Raw genomic sequence first — 19,700 nt, forward strand, 5'->3', positions numbered from 1 at the left:
CTAATGATTACTTTGTCATCTGGCCCTTTGTTTTAGCTGTCTTGCCCCACTTTTCCTTTTCCACCATGTCTCCTCTTGCTATTACACAGATTTTAGGTAATTTCCTTAAAGACAGGGATACTCAGAAGTAGAGTTCCTATTCATGTACTGCATCATTTCAAACAAACCCAGCATCCCCACAGCAAGACTTTAAACTCTTCTGACAAGTTTCTTGTGTGGGTTTTGCATTATTATGTTATCTCTTACACACTCCTTTTATTTTTTATTTTCTGTTTTGGAGTGGCTGTATTTTCTATAAATCAAATTTCAGAGGAAAGATTTAATGAGAAAAAATTACCATAATCCTATATTCAGGTGGATTTTTTCCTCCCAGTAATACCTTTTTCCCAAACAACAGAAAATCTGCAAAGGAAGGGACACTCATCACTGGTCAGGTAATTTCAACCATAGCTCTAGTAATCTATGGAACTATTTCTCCCATTGTCTTTGCATGGATTTTCATAAAACAGAAAGGCACAGCTCTGCTCCCCAGATTTTCAAAAAAAGCATTCTGTCAAACAGCACTGGCAAAGCTGAGCAGCACAATCCCCCTTTCCCCTCCACACATGCCAGGACATAGAGACATCAGTCTGAGAATAGGTATGAGTGTCTGAAACAGCTGTATCTATGCCATGTGTAAAATGACACCTCCCAGTCTCTGTCCCCTTGGCCATGACAGGCTCTTGTAGGGGCAAAGGGAAGAGCTGGTCTCTTCTTGACAGGCCTCAACCTCAGCCCTGCAAGAGCAAAATGCCTTCACTGGAAATGTTTATGCCAGATTCAGGGAGAAGTTCACGCTGGAGAAGCAGGGTGTGGATTCACAAAGCACAGGCTGCCCTTTGGTGTGGGTGGGCACCAGCACCACGGCTTTGCAGGACACTCCATAAAATATTCATGACTCAACACAATCTTCTGCAGAGGGAAGGACTCCTCAAAGGCATATTCAAAGAATCAAAGGAAGGTTCTTGCTTTGAATAATTTTCTGTGGGAACCTCACTCTTTCCTTTGAATGCAGAGGAATCCTAGAGGCAAAGATGCAATAAAATATTTTAGGGAAATACTTACAGAATAGCATCCTCCTCTTGTAATGGTCAGGGTTGCTTGCAATATGTTCCTGACCAGATTCTAACCATTATATTTTACACTTTTTTATGGCATGGTAAGATTTGTTGTTACAAATATCTTTAAGCCAGCAATAGCCAGCATGTCTGGTTGTCTGTACCAGTAGCAATTTCAATATGTGACCTTTACCTGCTGCTCCCAAAGATATGGTGAGTTTGTATCCATTTCAAAGATCAGATAATTTTTAGATGGTTTTCTAGCAGTAATTCTGCAATAAAGCCTTTGGTTTTACAGTCTCAGGGCATGACTGAGGAGATTAGAAAGTAGTAATTCACACTCTTGATACCTGAGATTGATCTTGAAAGGAGCAGCTGTTCTCTCCCTCCCACACCCCCCCCCAATTAGACACTTTGCATATATATGACACCATTATTTACCCTCAACAGTGCTATCTTCATGTGTACTCTGAAGAAATCATCAATGTTTCAGCTAGAACTATAATGAAAAATTAAATACACACAAACAAGACATTTATCAAGTCCATCTTTCATAACATCAAATCAAAACCCACAATGCACAATTCATAAAATCTCAGGACTAGAAAAGAGTGATGAAATTTGCTAATCCATCACTTTGACTATGTGAGATTATTTCTGGCAGTGTGTAGTGCTCTGATACTGTCTCTGTCTAGACATACAGAATTAAATGATCAGCTGTGCAGAACTGAGACCATTTTGTGAGTGTGTTTGTCTCTATGTGTCAAAAGCAGGATGATTTCTGGTATTTATCCCATGTGTTTTCCCAGTGAAGACAATTTCTTTGAATGACAAGAACATGATAAGGTGACAGTTTTGGATAAGCAAAAAGATTTAGATGTTCAGGTTTCTTATTTTATGTTTCACTGCAAATACTTTGAACGTGCATGTTTCTTGACTTGTGTCCTGGAGTCAAGGAGCTAGAATGTGAGTTTACTGCATCCATCTGCCATGAGAGAACAGCATCTGTTTACATTTAAAGACCTGTATTACCAACTGTTAGGGAAGATTCATCACCAGCATCTTCAGCCTTACAGTAGGATAATGAGGCTCATTGGTTTTGAGAAGTTAAGTTGCCATGAAATGGCTTAAAACTCTTTTTGAACACTGTTGTGAGAGGAAAGTCCCAAGTCATCCTTCTTCATGTTATTAGCATGTTAAAATCATTTATTCTATATTAATTTTAATAAACTCTTTTTCAATTCTCAGCCTCTCAATTTCTTTTTTTTTATGTACAAATTTGTACATGTCTATCATAGTGGTAGAGTATTAAGAGAAAAGAGTAAAATTCAATTCTTCCACAACATTAAAAATTATTCGTAGTTCTATTAAGATGAAAAGCATCTTTCAAATGTTATTCATTTACTAAAGACTGTTCCAGCTTCAGGCTGGTGTCACAGTTGAGCATGGTTTCCTAATTACATATGATAAATCTTGGTTTTTGAACTTATGTTTTTTCCCAAAATTCCTGGGTTCAATATTCTTGGACATGGGACAACACATTTCAGAGCTGACACTGAAGATGGCAATTCCTGCATCCCTTACATGCCATGCCAAATGCCTGAGAGTGACCAAAGTGGCAAACTGAGATACCCCAGTCTACTAACTGTGGTTTTAATGGCAATCCTTGGGGAACAAAAGCCCAGTGAAAGAAAACAACACACTAGTGTCAGTGTGTTTCCAAGGACTGGCCAGAAATAAGTAATCTGAAATGTTGCTTTATTCATGCTGTCATGAAGTTTAAGAAGAAAAGTGCTAAGGCAGCAGATTCCATTAATACTAACTAGTTAGAAGAAATAAAAGTAGAGACCACACCAACTGCGTAAAATGTGAATCATTTTTGTGTGTATCTGCCAGAGAGAACTCAGGCTTTGTCCACTCTGAAAAACTTCTTCTCTAAGAAAATCCACTTCTCATCTGTAATAGAGAAGGGCCATGGGATATTTTTATAAATGAAAGCAAGGACAAGACAGTGAAAGCATATGTTTTCTTTTATCATGCTAGATTTCTGCTTTTCTCTGAACAGTTTTCAAGTCTAATCTCCATATACATTAGCTTTTTACTTGCCTGAAAAACACTGATCAGCTTGTCCACTGTTAAAATGTGTGAATTGAGTTCATGAAACTAAAATTGATTTATTAACATACGTAACAATTCTAGTGCCAATTCTGAGGGGGTTTTGTGATCAATGATTCAAAGCCCAAGTGCTGCAGGTCTCTGGTGAGAAAGAGCCTTTCTGTCACGGCAGAAGCATGTCTTGGAAGAGGATGTTCTGCTTGTTCACTAAAAGCTTAGAGAGCAAAAGTGTGAGATGGAGCCATCCCAGAACTTACTTGCTTGCAAAACTCACAGGTGGGACACAAAAAAGGAGGCCAAGGAGAAGTAGGAAACATCTGACAGCCTCTGCTTGACTGAGAAACCCTTAGTAGGATTGCCTATTTCAATTAAGAAATACTCAGGATCCAGCCACCAATTCTGCTGCCCAGCAATGAAGGACCCCAGGCACAGCCTCAAGTTAACTTTTCTAAACCCTAGCAGGTGATCAGTTTTGGTAGTCTCCACAGAAACTTACATTTAGCTCTACTAGTCAGTGTGTGAAAGGAAGGAGAAGATTAAATCCCTCAAAAATACTCACATACATACACAGATTTTGGTGTATCACCCACCAATGTTTGCACCCTGCTCAGAAGCACTGTGAAGGTCAGATCCTGATAGAGACTGTGATGTTGAGAGCAAAAATGTTTCCTCAGTGTGTCTGGCTTATAGTTATTGGCACATTAATGAGAAATAAACTGCTTTTCAAGATCCCAGAGATGCAGCTGTCTCTCCTAAACTCCGGGAAACCAGGCATGGACATCAGTGCCTTACACTTTTCAAAAATTTCGTTATAATACCAGTGTGGGAGGGCTGCCACCCTCAGAGCCACACAGCCTTGGGTATTGCTGCACATCCTGGTAGTCAGCATGGGCAAGGACAAGTTCAGAGGCATGCTCTGAAGTTAACATATGCATCTCTGGATTGCAAATCTTTATTACTTTTTAAGTGAGCCAATATACTGTAATGTAAAATGGCATTATCGCTAATGAAATAAGATAATTACACTAATGGCATGACCAGTGATGGTAAGTTCACATTGTACAAGTTGTAATGAGGCTCCTGGATCAATAAGTAGCTCTTTGGCTGGTCACATCTGATGCACAGGGTACAACATTTGTGAGAAAACCCTTTAGGGAATGCAGATGGTTAACTCTAAAGATGCTGGAACGTTTCTTTACAGTTCTGGTTTTACTCTAGTTGCACTAATCTGTTTTACTGCATATTTCACTAAATGAAGTGACACAGTTCTGTGATAGAAAACTCAGTGAGCAAAATGGTGTCATTTTTCTCATTTCTTGTGAATTATGTATGGAACAGGCATTGTTATTATTCTTTTGAATACTTAAATGCTAGTCATTCATTTACTATGAAAATATCACTGATTTTATTAGTGAAGTCTTTATAGAACCTTTCCCAAATAGTGAAATATTTTTCAATGCTTTTCTATTTCCTTTCTGAAAAAAAAAAAAAAAAACCAACCCAAAAAGAATCCTGTGCAAAACTCTTTGGAAAAAATGTATATACTTCTTTGAAACATCCAGTTCAGTAAGCAAAGCATTTCTCTGTGCCTCTCTCACCATCACTGCTGCTGGGAAAGAACATAAGGACAAAGATACTGAAATCTTTTTCCTGTCTTTTTCCCTTGGTGGTAGTATTTTTTTTATTTTCCCAGTGGACAAATTCTGTACAGTCCATAAAATTATGCTCTCCTTCTTCAGGAGCCAGACAAGAAAGAAATAAGTATCAAGAGCAACTGGTTGGAAAGGAGCTTTGCAGCTGTTCCCTGTCCTCCAGCAGAACACCACAGTGTCCACACCATGCCCAGCTCTACCTCACACCCAGCAGCAGCACAGAGGGGATGTGCAGCCAACAGATTTGTCCTCCTGGGAATTTCCCTGGCTGTGCTTGGTGAGGGGGTGAATGCTTAAGGAATCAGAATTAGAGGGAGAAAATTGATGTGGCTTAAACAAAAACCATAACTTGATCTGTCCATGCAGATCAAGATGACCCATTTCAATCATCCAAGGAAGTCCCAGGATGCTTTAGCTGCAGTCCTGGATGGTCTTGGAATATTGCTGTTGATGCAAGCAACACAAATTCCCTCGGCAAGTTACTCATGGGATTTGAGGGCATTCACAGGACTTAGTAAGATTCCACTGCTATCGCCAAACAACAAGAATAGCAAAAATAAGTATGATATGACTTGAAATATCCCAGTAAGGGTTTTTATTTCACTGAAGTTCTTCACAATGCATTTTTTACAATGCAGAAAAATTTACAGCCTTCTGCCTGAGGAAGGTATTAATAAAAACAGTGCTCCAGGCATTGCATTGGGGCTTTGTGGAAAGACTAAAAGGCAGGAGAAAATTATAAATGACAACTTTATTTAATAATAAACAACACTAATATATGTTCAAGTAGTGTTTTTGTTGATTTTCAAGCCTTATTTGCCATTATTGAACTGGGTTGGAAGATGATTGCTTAATTGCTGTCCCACTGGGCCCATCTCGGAAATGAGATATGTGTCTCAAAAGCTTATCCCTCAGAGTTATGTTTTAAATAAGTTCCATGTCAGCTAGGAGATTTAGATGTAAAACTGATGCTCAGCAAGAGCTTACAAAATGAAACTGGTGATAAATGGGAATTTCAAGTTTTCTGAAGGAATTCCATCATTATGAGAGTGAGATATAATCAAATGTTTTAATTGCAAAATATTTTAAATCTAGAATTTTATTCAAGTTTAATGTTATTAATATTCCTTTATTATAACTTAAATACAGGAAATTTCTATTTAATGACAGTTGTTAAAACTGGAAAAAAATTTGTTCCCATGTCCCTTTTGTTTAATTTCTGTGTGTGGAGTTTCCTACAATTTAATAAAAAGGAAATAGTTTGGTCGAGGACAAGTATTAAAACATAAGTGGCAATTCTCTAGTGATTCTGAAATAAAATTTTATAATTATAATCTGTCATTATAAGAAGTTGTAAGTGACATAAAATGACAAATGTTACAAGAGGAAATTAAGAATGCAAGAAAAATTATTTGGAAAGAATTTAATTTTCAAGAAAAACTGTTTTTTTAATTCAGAAGGCTTCAGACCCACTGCTATTAGGAGACACAGAGTAACAAACCATGGCAATGCCTGCAGCAGGAGATGCACAGCAAAGCTCACGCACCTGAATGGCTCCTGCCCCTCTTGGGATTAGGGACATCATGCAGAGATGGGATAGGAACTTTTCTTCTGAAGTCTGTAACTTAAAGGCTCCCTGAAACAGAGACCACAGTTTTGCATTTTATAGCTGTTTGGGTCCCTTTTCTTCTATGAAATTCTATTTGAACTTTTAAACAATTCATGAGTTTAACACCCAGAATCCAGTTTCCTTAGCCAGATTTTTGATCCAGAATATCCTTTCAAAGGCATTCAGAAATTGACCCATATTTGCTGTATAAAATAATAGAAGGGATCTTGTCTGAAATGGAAAATTCAAAAATTAATTTTTTTAGGTCTTCAGTCTTCTTAAATGCCCCTGTTAAAACTCATTGCATGGACAAAATTATGTCAGTAGCAGTTCTATTATATACAATCCAAATCTATGCATTTGAGGTGGTTGATTTTTTTTTTTGTTTTTATCTCAGAATTGAGTTTGAGGAACTTTAAACGCACCTGTCATTTCAATTATAACCCATTTCTACAGTGGAAGCTAATTCAGAGAATAGAAATGTGAGGCTCTGTAATTCTAGGTAATTTCTGATTTGAGAAAAAATCTGTTCACATCTTAAGAGGGGAAAAGAGAGTAAGCCTTGATTAAACGGAATTAAGCTAATCACATTCTGCAGTTATTGAGGACAGTTAAAGCATAATTTATAAAATAATGATTGTTTAAATTATCTTATTGAATCCATTTGCCAATCCCTAATAATTTTTTTATTGCTGATCGGAGGAAATAGTTTTGCTATTGGCATCAGCTTGTCTATACAATAGATTTTTAGCAAGAAGCAGTTAAAAATCTATATCAATCAACCAGCCTTGCTTTGCTTTGTTTCTAATTTGTTTTTCAAAAAAAAAAAAAAGGAAAAGAAGACTTTTTAGGTTCACACTCCACAAAATAATTGTTCAAATCCTGATGTCAAATATTTTTTGAGACGTGTGGTTTTGGGGTTTTTTTTTGTTGAATATTGCCAAAGAAACAGATTAATATTTTTGAAAATTAAGATCATGAAGCTAAAAAAGAAATCTTTTTGTGAAATACACATAAATTAACCCAATCTGACTGGTTGTTGTGCTCCTAAATCAGTTGTTTCTATTCCCATGGTAACAAAAGGAGTCACCCCAAGCAGCTTTTCTCTTAACAATTCCTGCAATGTAGACAGATTCTTGCATGTGGCAGGTCTAGCTTCTATAGATTTTAAATTTCCTGTATTTCCAGGCACTCACTGCCAAGATTATTTTTTTCTTTCTAGCAAATTCAACTCCCTTTCCTGTTGAGAGAGTATGGTGGGAAGTGAGTCTTTATTTCTTCTAGTTTTAATACAAATTTCTTCTACAAACATATTTACCATCAACAGCAGATAAATTCTACCCTTCCCATGAGTTTTTCTGCTTTTCTCCATCAACCCTTACTTCCTCCCACCACTGACCTGGACATTCATCCCCCCAAAGTATCCATAGACATCCTGCTCTCAAATCCTCTCCCAGCTGTGCAGGAACTGCTTTAATTTCACTGACAAAGGCTACGGCTGCTAACTAAATTATGGCTACTTGATAGTGTAGAAGACTGAAATGCCCACTCTAAAAATGCAGATTCCCACTTCCATAGTCTTAGTTAAAACACCTGTATTGTAGCTCATATCCTCTGCCTATGTACATGGGTGAACAGTACAGCTGCATGACAGCCAAGAAACTTTTATGTTTCAGAGGAGTTTGAACTCCAGAAAATAGTTATCACATGTAATTAACTCAGTGAGAGAGACACAATTGTCATGTGTGGTTGCAAACAACAGCAGAAAAAAAACCATGAATTGAAGAAATCCTGGCTAGCTACACATATATTAAAGTGTCTGCTCTCCATAAACTGCAGTCATGTATTTTCCCATAGAGAAATTTATCTAATTTTCTCTAAATGGGGAAACCAGTGCTATAAATCTGTATATTAATTATGTATATAGGTCTCTTCCATCTCTTTTTTTACATCCCTATGAAAAGCAAGCATGGTCAGCTGATCCACAGCAAGGAAAAACCCTTATAAAACATTTGTAAACAGGTGAGAAATGTGATTCACAGCTCCAGGGAAAAAAAAGGGACAAAATGCAGAAGGAAACAAAGACCAAGTGAAAGATGCCAAAGTTACTTTGAGCAATAGAGTTGAAAAATTACAATGAATTCGAGCCCTCAAGAAGAAACTGCAGACTCAAACCTGTCAGCATGATGGAGACCCTGGATGCTACGGCTTTCAAAGCCACCTAAGAGAGTTAAAAGTATGGCAACATGAGATTATTCTGACTTTTGGCAAGGGTTACAGAGCTGCACTTTGAAAAGCAGCAGGGACTCGTGAGAGTATATTGCTTTACCATTCAGTCTCAATAGGCACTTTGCAAGACCTTGCAAACTTTCCCGTGAGCGATCATCACGTTCTAGTGAATGGTGCTTAGTGGAATAGCTGGAGGTTAATTTTTAAATCCCTCTGTGTCATGGTGAATTGCACTGCTTGTAACTGGCACTACAGAGCAGAGTCAGGACTGGCACATGTGGAATTAGTGAGACTTAGAGTGACTTTATGCATATTGCATCATTCTAGTTTTCTACAGCATTAGTGGCGTCAGTTGTTCATTTTCAGTTTGTTCAGATCTTTTTGGACTTCGGATGACCCTGTGTGGTAACAATAATTAAGCACAGTACAGGAAAAATTTTTTATGAGCTATGAAGCCACACACATATCATACATTTTACAATATAATAATGGCAAAGAACAAAGAAATAGGTATTTTTTTCTTTCCTTCCTGCCAGAGATGAACAAGAAAGAGCAGGGCAAATGGTGCATAGCTCTCAGGTCTGTTCTTCTTCCTTTTAACTGTATATGAAACCTTTTTCATGCTTTAGATATGCATAAATAATAAGTGGCTCCTATGAGAGGCAATAATTCTGGAAGTCTAGAGAAACAATCAGTAGCTGCTGGGTAATTTATGTGCCTTTGCTTCAAAATGGCCCTAGTGGTTTTTGTTCTAGTATCTAAGAAGCACGGTTATAATTAGAAGCTTTTGAAGCAGGCAACCTGGTCTTCTGGTGGTGTTTGCAGGGTTCCACCTCACATGTTGATCTGCTCCCCAAACTTGTCATCCCAGATTTATTTTCATTGCTGTTTTCATGTTTCCACCATGTAACATTATTTTGATCGATTTTACAGGCCATAAAAACTGTAAAAAGATTGTGCATGTGCAAATTCCTTTGAAATCATGGAAGCTGATCTCACAGACTGGTGCACACTGTGCTGTTCCTTCAGTCACAAAAATGTTCAGCATTGCTGTGTAGTCCTGGATGGCTGCATTGCCTCAGCTGCCTCTGGAGACACATTTTTAATTAATTAATTCCAGCAAAATGATACAACTTTCTCCTGTTTCTACAAAGTAATGGTGCAGAACACAGCGTGCAACATATTTGATGTTAAGACCAAAATTAAATTAATCACATGTTCTGACTTAAAACAGACAGTTCACACCCCACCCATAAAGCTAGCTTTGCTTCACAAACACTGTTGAGATTTTTAAAAATAAACTAACAAACTAATGTAAAAGAACACTCTGTTCAAGCTGTTTATCCAGGCTTTGTGCATAAAAAGGAAAGACACAGTCTTTATACTTTGATCTAACAGCTTTAATGTGAAAAAATGGAGAGGAAAGACCTAATTTGTTGGTTTGAAAAAGTAATGCCACTCATTAATCAGAGCACTGAAGAGAGAAAACATAAAGCAGCTTGAGTTGGCTTTTATCATACAGGCCTGATGATAAAATATCCACTTCTACTGGAAACCCCTCCATCCCATTTTCATTGAATACACAGTAATTCAATCATGACTAGGAATAATTTATTTGTAACAAGGAGGGTTTCTGTTTCTCCATAATGAGTTGATTATATCTTGTCAGAGGAACCTTAAACCCATCAAATGTCAAATAAATTATATCAAACATATTATTTTCATAGCAGCTGGATATAAGTAACTGATGAAACAGAGCTCTTTACTTTCGTTTTGTACTATGAATGATAAAATGTAGCTCATAAAATGGAGCCTGTGACACAAATTCATGCAGGTCCCTAATTTCCTACCTTTCAAAGGTCTGTTTCATTAATTTGATCTACTCATTTACTCAAGTCATAATTTGCTGGGGGAACTGTACATCAGAATGTGCTTCTAGGATATTTTTTTTTTTTTACATTTAAATGAAAGTAATCCCAGTTCATGATGCATGCCCTGATAATGCACTTATCCAAAAATTAAATTTGAGATAACATTTGATAGTTTCTGTCCCTAAAATCACTTCCTGGAAACAGGAGTGTGGCAGGGGGACTGCTGCTAGGCCAAAGGATGGGAGTAGCTGGGTATCTGTCCCAAAGAGGGAGAGGGGGAGAGAGGTAAGCTCCTTGTAAGCATAACTGGAAAAAAGAATCATGGAAAGATAGCAAACATGTCAAATACAATCTGCAGCAGCTTCTGGGAGACCATTAAAGCAGATATTGGCCAGTTTCAGAAATATGCCGTCCTGGTTCACTGCTACATGAAGCACCCCACTTTATTAAACATTTAGATATATTAGAGATGATCTTTGAAGAATACCAGGTTCAGCTCTCAGAATGAAAGAAGAAGATGACACACATACAAGGAAAATTTTTCCCTGGATGAAAACTGGAGAAAGCAAGAGAGTGTGGGCAGCTCACACTCCTGGTGTTCATGGGCACCAGCGTCTGCTCTCACTTCACTGCGACATCTGAGCAGATAAAGTTTGCTCACTTTTTAAGTAAAAAAAGAACAGCATTGTCCTATATGTGTTTGGTGTAGAATTGAATATTGAACATTAACTCTTCCATAGGAAATGGCTGCTGTGGACAGATAAAAATTGTAAACCTTCTGCATGATCTTGATAATAGTACCTTTCAATTAGGATTTTTCTGGGTTTAAATCTATGTCCTTGTAATGCATAAAATGCTGAGCTTGCCACAATCCTCTAAGGGAGAGAGGGAGCAATGGACAGCAGCTGTACATTGGAATGAGTTGTTTGTCACTCCACATGGGGACAGCAGAAATTGCAGCTAAGAGATGAAATTTACTTCTCTTTTACCTTGACTGATAACCTGAGGAGCCCCCAGAACAGACAGAAACTCAGAGCTGGGGGGTAGCAGGACTGAGCAAGGCAAGGTAAAAGAGAAGCCAGGATTCACATCTTGTTGTAGGAACCAACTCTGTGACAAATTATGCTTTTGACACATCACCCCCTGAGAGTTTTGTAATGGGATTTTCTAAAGATGGTTGGGCAGCAGGAGGCAGCATCAAAGATGTTTCTTGTTATAGATGACTGCAACAAAATTGAGTAAATCCAGGTAATAATTCAATCAGTATCAGTAAAACTACACTCACTGCAACTGTTTTTTACAGTGAAGTAAGAAACAGTTTTAGAGACTGAAGACAGACCCTGTATACTTGAACCACGCTGAGATCCATCTCCAAAACCATGAGATGAATGTGGCAGAGGCAAGAAAAAGAGAAGTGGCTAGATTTTTTCTTTTAGGAAATTCACATCTTTGGACAGGGAAATGAGGTAATGCCAAAAAGAAAATATATCTGGGTGTGGAGGTAACAGGAACCACCTCATCTTATTTACATTGACACATTGCAATGTTGGTAAGTTTAAGTTTATTGGGGTTGTTAACATCCATAGTGGGTCATGGCAGGTTGTACTTTCCACCAGGTAGAGCGGGACTCAGTTTAGGGAGAAATGGAGAATGACAGAGGGTTGTCACCCAGCTGTTTCACCACTCCTCCCTATATTTTGGTGGGGTCAGTGGGCAGACAATAGAATTGGAGCAGGTACGTGTCTCCCTTCAGCAATTTTGGTTTATTTTAGCTTTAAATATCTTGCTTGGATACAGAATCAAATAAACTGGCTAGGTTATAAGGCATTATAAGGAATCAAATTTGTAAAGAAAAAACAAAATTTCTTCCATTCCACACTAACAGCACTGAAAAAAATAATTTTTGAACAAGAAGATACTTGCACATTTAGTAACTGGTGCTCTTGAACAGAATGCCAGATCTTAAACCCAGAGTCCAGAACTCTTTAGTTGTTATTTTTTCCCATTAGAATAAGGAAATGAAAGAATTTTATTAAAACATTTCTGTTAACAAAACTGCCATTTTATCAGTGTGATCATTCTCTAAGTGAATGGAAATATTCTGGAGTTTCCCAGAAGTTTAATATTTTAACAGAAACTATGGATGTATCTAATATTTTCTATCACACTGGTAGTCTTGCTCCTTCTTTCATACCAGGAAAAAGTCAGAAAAAGTGTGTACACTTTAGTGAAAGCTGTTCTGTTTCCTACACCCTGAAAGTGAAGTGGGCCTCCCACTTCTAGAGTCAACCCTTCAGGAAACCTAGACGCCAGTGCACTTTAACTGTCTAGATCTAACTGAGCTGTGGTTATAGGCGAGTATTTAACAGCATTTCACACTTCTCCTGTCATCTGGATTACATAACAATGTGCTGATTTTATAAACAGCAACTACTCATTCTTGTGGTCGAGTTTTACTGGATGCACAAGAGAAACATCTAACTAAATAAAGCTGGAGACAGGGAAATTGAATGCAGAGGAAGGGCAGGCATTCCTCGGCACATGTAAAACCAAACGGTGCCAGGATTTGCAGACAGCAGTGCCACCACTCAAGGGCCCTGCACACACTTCCAGCCAGGGGATCATAAGAACTCACTTTCTTGTGGTTGTTGAAAGTTCTTTTGCTTGGCACATGCTCTTAAAAACCCTGCAAATGCCACTTACACTATTAAGTGCACAGGGGGGAGGGTAATTAACTATTCATCTGCAGGAGGTTAGCAACGCCAAAAAGTGTTAAAAATCAAAAGAATCCACATGTATAAACACAAATGTTTAAAGTGTAGTGAAACTAGTGAGTCAGACCCTCAAGCAGTCTAAATCCAATGCCTCTACTGGCCTCAGCAAAGCTCCATCAGCCTGGGCTAATTTGAGCTGTGCTCTGGTAAATACCTCCAGACCAGGCACCTGTATCTGTTCTGGAGTCAAGCTCTGCTGAAACAACTTTCTTTCAGCTATTGTCTAAAGAGTGTGATGACTTACACTCTGTGATTGTTACTACTACTGGAGCAGCATGAATACTCAGGGGGACCTTTCCTGCAATGCTTCATTCTACAGCAAAGGACTTCAATTTCCATGTTGTGCTATGAAGGTGGAAGGATATACCTCTGTTTTAGGCCAGCTGAAAAAAATGCTCAAGAACATTTATAAACTCATCAAGGAAGTTCTGAACTACCAACATTTTGCAGATTTTTTGAGAGCCACATGAACATATCTACTCTGGACTGAAAACATTTGTAGCCTATACTTAAGAAATATTCTGTTGAAGTGGGATACTCCTCTAAGCCTGGGAAAAGTTCAGCAAGGCCAAGTTTAAGGACCCATCTCAGGATCAATAAAATCTGGGGGAGGAAGGGATCCAGAGCATCCCTGCCAAGAAGGGCACAGCAATGCAGGGAACAGCCAATTCCTCTTTCATTGCTTTGTAAACTGGCACTACAACAGGAAAGTCAAGAGGTCTGCATACCTGTGAAGTAAGAAAGAAGAAATGACATTGTGGAATTCCCCTAAATCAGAATGCCTACAATTTAGGTATTCACAGCTGAGAAAATCATCTTGGGTGCCATTATAGCCAGTAAAGAGCCTGCCACTGAAATGTATGAAATTATCTCAGCTTAAGTAGGTGCTGTGAGATCAAATGAGTGCCAATCACTGGCTCTTAGTGATTTCACCTTACTGAGCTTTAGCAGGAGTCAAGCAGGTAGCTCAGATGGGCAAAGGCCCATGCTCTAGACACCTAAACTAAGCTGTATTTACTAAGCATGTATTAATATACTAAAGGAGACCTTAAATACCTAATCTTAGAGAGATGAAAGCCTTTTTGCCTGTAGTCTTAGAGTTCAGGCAAATGTGTGATCGAGGTGAAGTGTCTGCAATGTACAAGTGCAGCAATAGATTGTTTATGAGTAATTTTGACTCCAACTTTGGTTCCCATTTCTCATTATTCCACTATTATATCAAGATGGGGCCTTAGGGATAAACCACCTTCACTGTATTTTTCCTCCCCTCATTTGCTGCAGTGGTTGGTTCTGATTCACACTGTAAAACTTAAAGTCATCAATTTAATTGGAAGTAAACAAAAATAATCCTAACCAGTTTTGCTCTTTCTTTTTTTCCTGAATCGCAGTGGGTCTCCAAAGAACTGTATATTCTGTCCCATAGGTTTAAGAATGAGAATTTCAGAGCTCACTCTGGATTGAGCCACTTAGAGTTGGACCCATCCTTCCATATGGGAAAGATATCACACAAGTCAGGTCACTCCTTTATGGGCCGGTGACTTATGAATGCCTTAAGGGCAGTAGCCCAGTGACACAGTAAGTCAGGCACAGATTTTTCCCACTCATTGGATACTGTTTATCTCTAGAGCTGGATTTCAGCTGTTGCATCCTGATCAAAATTCTTAAATTTTATATAGAGCTCACATCTGAGTCTTTTTGTCCCCTGTTTTGTTTGTGACTCCTCACCAGACAGCACAGAAATGTTAAATAATGTCAGGAAAGCTGGTTGGAAATGTGCTGCTAGGGGAACTTTCAACTGAGTAGAGGGGGACTTTTCAGCACAACTTTTTTTTTCTTTTTATTCTTTTGACAATACATGGCCAAGTTTCAGGAAAACACTCAAGTCTCTGTGATAAATATACACCAGAGTCTTCCACTTGTTGTCAATAGATTTCTCTTTGTTCCAGTTGTCTGCAGCTTCTTATCCTTAAAACCCCTTTTCTTTTGTTGCCAGAATTTTTGGGTATGAGAGAAGGTTCCACCTTGTTACAGTAAGTTAGAAACACCTGTCACCATATATTTTAATATGGCAGTTACACTGGAACTAATCCCCCCATAATCTTCTTAATACAAGGTTCTATGGGCTTACTCTACAGATAGCTGCCTTGCATTTCATGTCTCATGAGATTTAGAACTTAATTTTACTTCTGATACTTCCACAGTATGTCTAAATATATCTTTCCTTGGCATGATTGGTTTTCACCAGTTTTAGAGAGGAAAAATAAACCTTACACTTTCTTTTTTTCTCTCTTTAAATACTAATTATTCCCACCAAGTGATTACAGCTGGTCTTCCTCCTTTGGCCTAGTTGAACAGCAGCCTTTGCAAGCAGCATGGTGCTGCTCACTTGCTCCCCATGGAGAGATGAGGAGATGTGTTCTCACACTCTCACTGTCTCAAGGATGGAGAAAAACACTTGAACACATGCTTGACTTGAAGCATAATTCCCCAACCTGTTGATAACCAGACACCTTCAGGGTAAACAGTATGATAACAAACTTCAATTTAGAAAACAATTCCAATATGTCATCTGCTTTTTCTATGTTATTACTGTACCATTATCACATTAGTAATTAAACTTGTTTATTCAAAATCCTTTTGTCTTCCTTCCCGACTGAAAATCATCAGCCATTTGAACTCTCATAGACAAAATTTTATTTTATTATACACACTGTTGGACTCATCTTTTTTTCTTATCCATGATGTTTCATGGGTTTTAAGCTTTATTTTGATATTTTTAAAAATATTTAAAAATACCTGATTCCTTACACTATTTACATAATTATGAATCAAGAATATCTGTACGTAGTCTATAACAGAATGCTATCTGGTTCAGAGGAATATGCATATTTTGGAGTGTATAAATACATTCAATCCAACCCTTTTGTTTAAAGAGCAATAAGGTGGTGAGATCATGTAATCATCAGTTAGGAAATGCCATCATTAACGACAAATACACAACTTCAGTTATACCTTATATGCTCATTTTATCAAATATCCTTTAATTACAGAATGACAGATTTTTTTTTTCATGTGCCCTCTTTACTATGCAAAAGCAATTATACGCATTGAATTTACATCTTGCATTTTCAACCTCCAACCTCACTAATAAGTGTCTGCTTTCATGTTTATTTAGCATACTGTCTACCAACACTGCTCCAAATACAGCTACTCTGGCTTTTATCTCATTTCTTCACAGACACTGGGACACTATTATTTTTGTGGTGCTTTTTAGAAGGAGTATCCCAAGTTGTGGATTGGCATCCTTTGAACACTTAGACTAAATTCCAAATTAAACAAGGCTACAAATTTTGCTTCACTCTGCAGCTGTTTGGAGAAGAAGCTGGTTTTCTCCTTCTACAAGTAGACAAAGTGAAAATAATCATCATGATTTATCAACCTCCTTGTGCCCAGATATTTTTTTATGCACCATCTCTCCCAGTCTCTGAAAACCAATTTCAGTTTCAGATCACTCTCAGGAGTGTTGGTTTCACATTTGGTTCATGCTCCCACTCCAAGCTGAGGTGACACAGCAGAAAACATCAGTTGTCTGTACATTCTGCAGCTCCTCATCTTTCCATGAAAGGTTTCCATGAAAGGTTTCCATGAAAAGAAAGATCAAGTTTTAGGCCAGAAGATTACTGTGAGGTACTCAGAATGGACTGCTCACATGGACAGTAAAGCAGTGGAATCTGGACAAAAACTGCAAGGTTTTAGCCTTCTTTCCTGCTAGGTTTGCTCTTGACAATCTCGTAATGAGCCCTATTCACCTTTTGCGTGAATATCAAGATTAACCATCTCCTTTACCCCAAAGTCCTCTGGGTCATTTGCCCAGCAAAAAAAGGAAAAAAAAAAAACAAAACAACCCAACAAAAAAACAGCACTACGGATTTTCTCCCAATTGAGAACAGTGTTGATACACTGCAGTGCCTCATCTCAATAAGAACAGTAATAAACATCGGGGAAATTTCTCAAGTGCTGGCAAAGAAATTAACAAAGTTCATTAGTCGGCTAAATTCAGCTACTGCCTGTGTTGTTTTGGTACATGCAGACACATGTGTTGTACCTGTGTGTTGCCACCTTCTCTCTGTTTGGTCTGGCTTTTATCTCATCTGAAGGTGAGGGAAGATCCCCTCCTGCCACCACACCAGGATTTGGGTTTCAGGCCAGAGGAGGGAGGATCACAGTGACACAGTCTGGATCAGAAGTTGTGGGGAGAAGTGTATTCAGCTGTGCTGTGCCATCTTAGCATGATATCCACAAGGAGAGGGGATTTGGAAGGTCATCTGTCCAAAACAGAATAGTCCAGCAACTGTTAACAAAGGGTTTTCCCTTATTTATAGCTTAGCTACTTATGTTGGGATTTCCAACATGACATCAGCAAGAGATCTATCACTAATAAAGTTCACAAACCTCCGAATTTGAAACACTTGTTTCAAAACATGGATTTCATAAAAAGTGGTTCAATAGTAACAAAACTTCTTTTTTTTTTTCCCTCTAATCTTTTTTATTAAAACAACTGAACTTTTTTGCGGGAACTTATAAGTAATTCCCTCTCAGGCATATGCACAAAAAGAATCTCTTGAAATAGAGAATTATCCAAAAACACAAATAAAATTGTTCACGATTGTTGAAGATAAAGTACTGAAATCAGAGTCAGTGTGAAATGTCAGACAAACATAATCTTTTATTTTCAAACAACCAGTTCTTTATACCCCATAAAATACACAACGCTATAGAACCCGTACACAATTACACTTGCACATTATGTGTTTAGATTTCAATTGATCATTTTTTTCCATGTTTTCTGAGTTTCAAGGAGCAGAAAACAGAGCTTCCAGCACTGTACAGAATGCTGCAGACAGCTGCTTCATGTGACGTTTGCATAGCTTTACAGCAATGCTCTGCAGGAAGGGAAGCCTACTGCTTTCCTGGAAGGGCAACTCAGAAAGGATGAATGTCCTTTCAACAAATTGCCACAAAAATGGCCCTGCTTTCTGCAAATGTATAGAGAGCCACTATTGAACTCATCTTACAGAAACTGTAATACTTTAACCTTGTATTTCCATTGAAAATTATAGCCTTTGCAACATTTTGGACCACTTCTTTAGAAGAAGCACCACTTACCACCCTTCTCAATTTCAGATGTTGAAAATAACAAGATTCAGAGCTAGAAATGGCCCTACTACTTCTAATGTGAATCTTACCACACACCATATTACACAAGCTTAGTTCCACGTCTGTGAGTGTGGACCAAGAGCTGATAGTACACACAGGGCTTTCTTCTCTTCATGCCACATTCCCCTTAGTGTCAGGGCCTTGAGCACACCTCTTCAGAGCTAGGAGTAATAGCCTGTCCCTCCCCACCCTTGGGGTTTGCATTTAAACTGAGACTTTGTCACTGGCTCTCACCTGTGCTGCATTGCAGTGGCATCACAGCTGTGTCTCTGCCCTGGCCTTGCACCTTCTCTCTTCACATATCTTCACAAAACCTGTTACCAAAAAAGGCAGATTAACTCCTTAACTCTTAACTCCTTAACTCTGGAAAGGAGATGCATTCAAGGTCTTGTGATTAATACGTGCATTCATTCTGGTAAATTACATAAACAGAGGTTTTCACTGCTACCTTTAGAATTACCATTTTCTCAAGCTCCATTTATACACTCTACTCTTTGATATCATGGCCTTTCTAGTTCATTTCCATGCTCCTGGAAGTCTTTGCTTTTCTTCAAGGCTCTTTCTCTTTAATTTATTGCTGAATGAATATTCAGAGATCTCCATTGGTCTTCCAGGACCACACGACTGTTTATAACAAGCATTTTTCCTTCCTTCTCATTAACTTCTTTGCCTGTACAGCTAGACAGACTTCAGCTCTCAGCAGTAACCAAACTACTAAATTAGTAGGACAGCAATGTCTTGCAGTTTTTCACAGTTTGGTTTTGTTTCTCTGTAGCATATCTTAGAGGGAGCTATTTACTGTGACTGTGAAGCCCAATCCATTGGTGATTTAGAGCTATAACAATATTGATGCAGATGAGCCTCTGCAGAGATATTTAATGACATTATGTAAATGTAATCAATGGGCTCAATAAAGCATAACAATAACAAAATACTGTTCACATTATATATAAATAAATGCACATGGACACATCTATGTGCTTACACCATAATTACTGTAAGAATGCCTATTTATGCTACTGATCTTCCAACTCTTTATATGCCATTTCAATAGTCCCCATTTATACAGCCTTATTGAATCCGTAACATGTAACTAGCTGATTAAGATCCTATATTATGCCAGAAGACCATGAATC

The 19,700-nt window shown here is 38.1% G+C and overlaps 1 long non-coding RNA gene across 1 annotated transcript in view; it reads right to left on the reverse strand.

Moving 5' to 3' along the window:
- The window catches only part of LOC135290054 (uncharacterized), a 56,874-nt gene extending 38,134 nt beyond the window's left edge, over positions 1 to 18,740 (reverse strand). The window contains exons 1-2 of the long non-coding RNA XR_010352784.1: positions 18,601 to 18,740; positions 17,453 to 17,672 (exon numbers count right to left, since the gene is read on the reverse strand). This is a non-coding gene — a long non-coding RNA (uncharacterized LOC135290054). The remainder of the gene's footprint in view (positions 1 to 17,452; positions 17,673 to 18,600) is intronic.
- Between the last annotated feature and the right edge of the window lie 960 nt (positions 18,741 to 19,700).

This window comes from Passer domesticus, chromosome 1 (genome assembly GCF_036417665.1).
Source record: "Passer domesticus isolate bPasDom1 chromosome 1, bPasDom1.hap1, whole genome shotgun sequence".
Classification (NCBI taxonomy): domain Eukaryota; kingdom Metazoa; phylum Chordata; class Aves; order Passeriformes; family Passeridae; genus Passer; species Passer domesticus.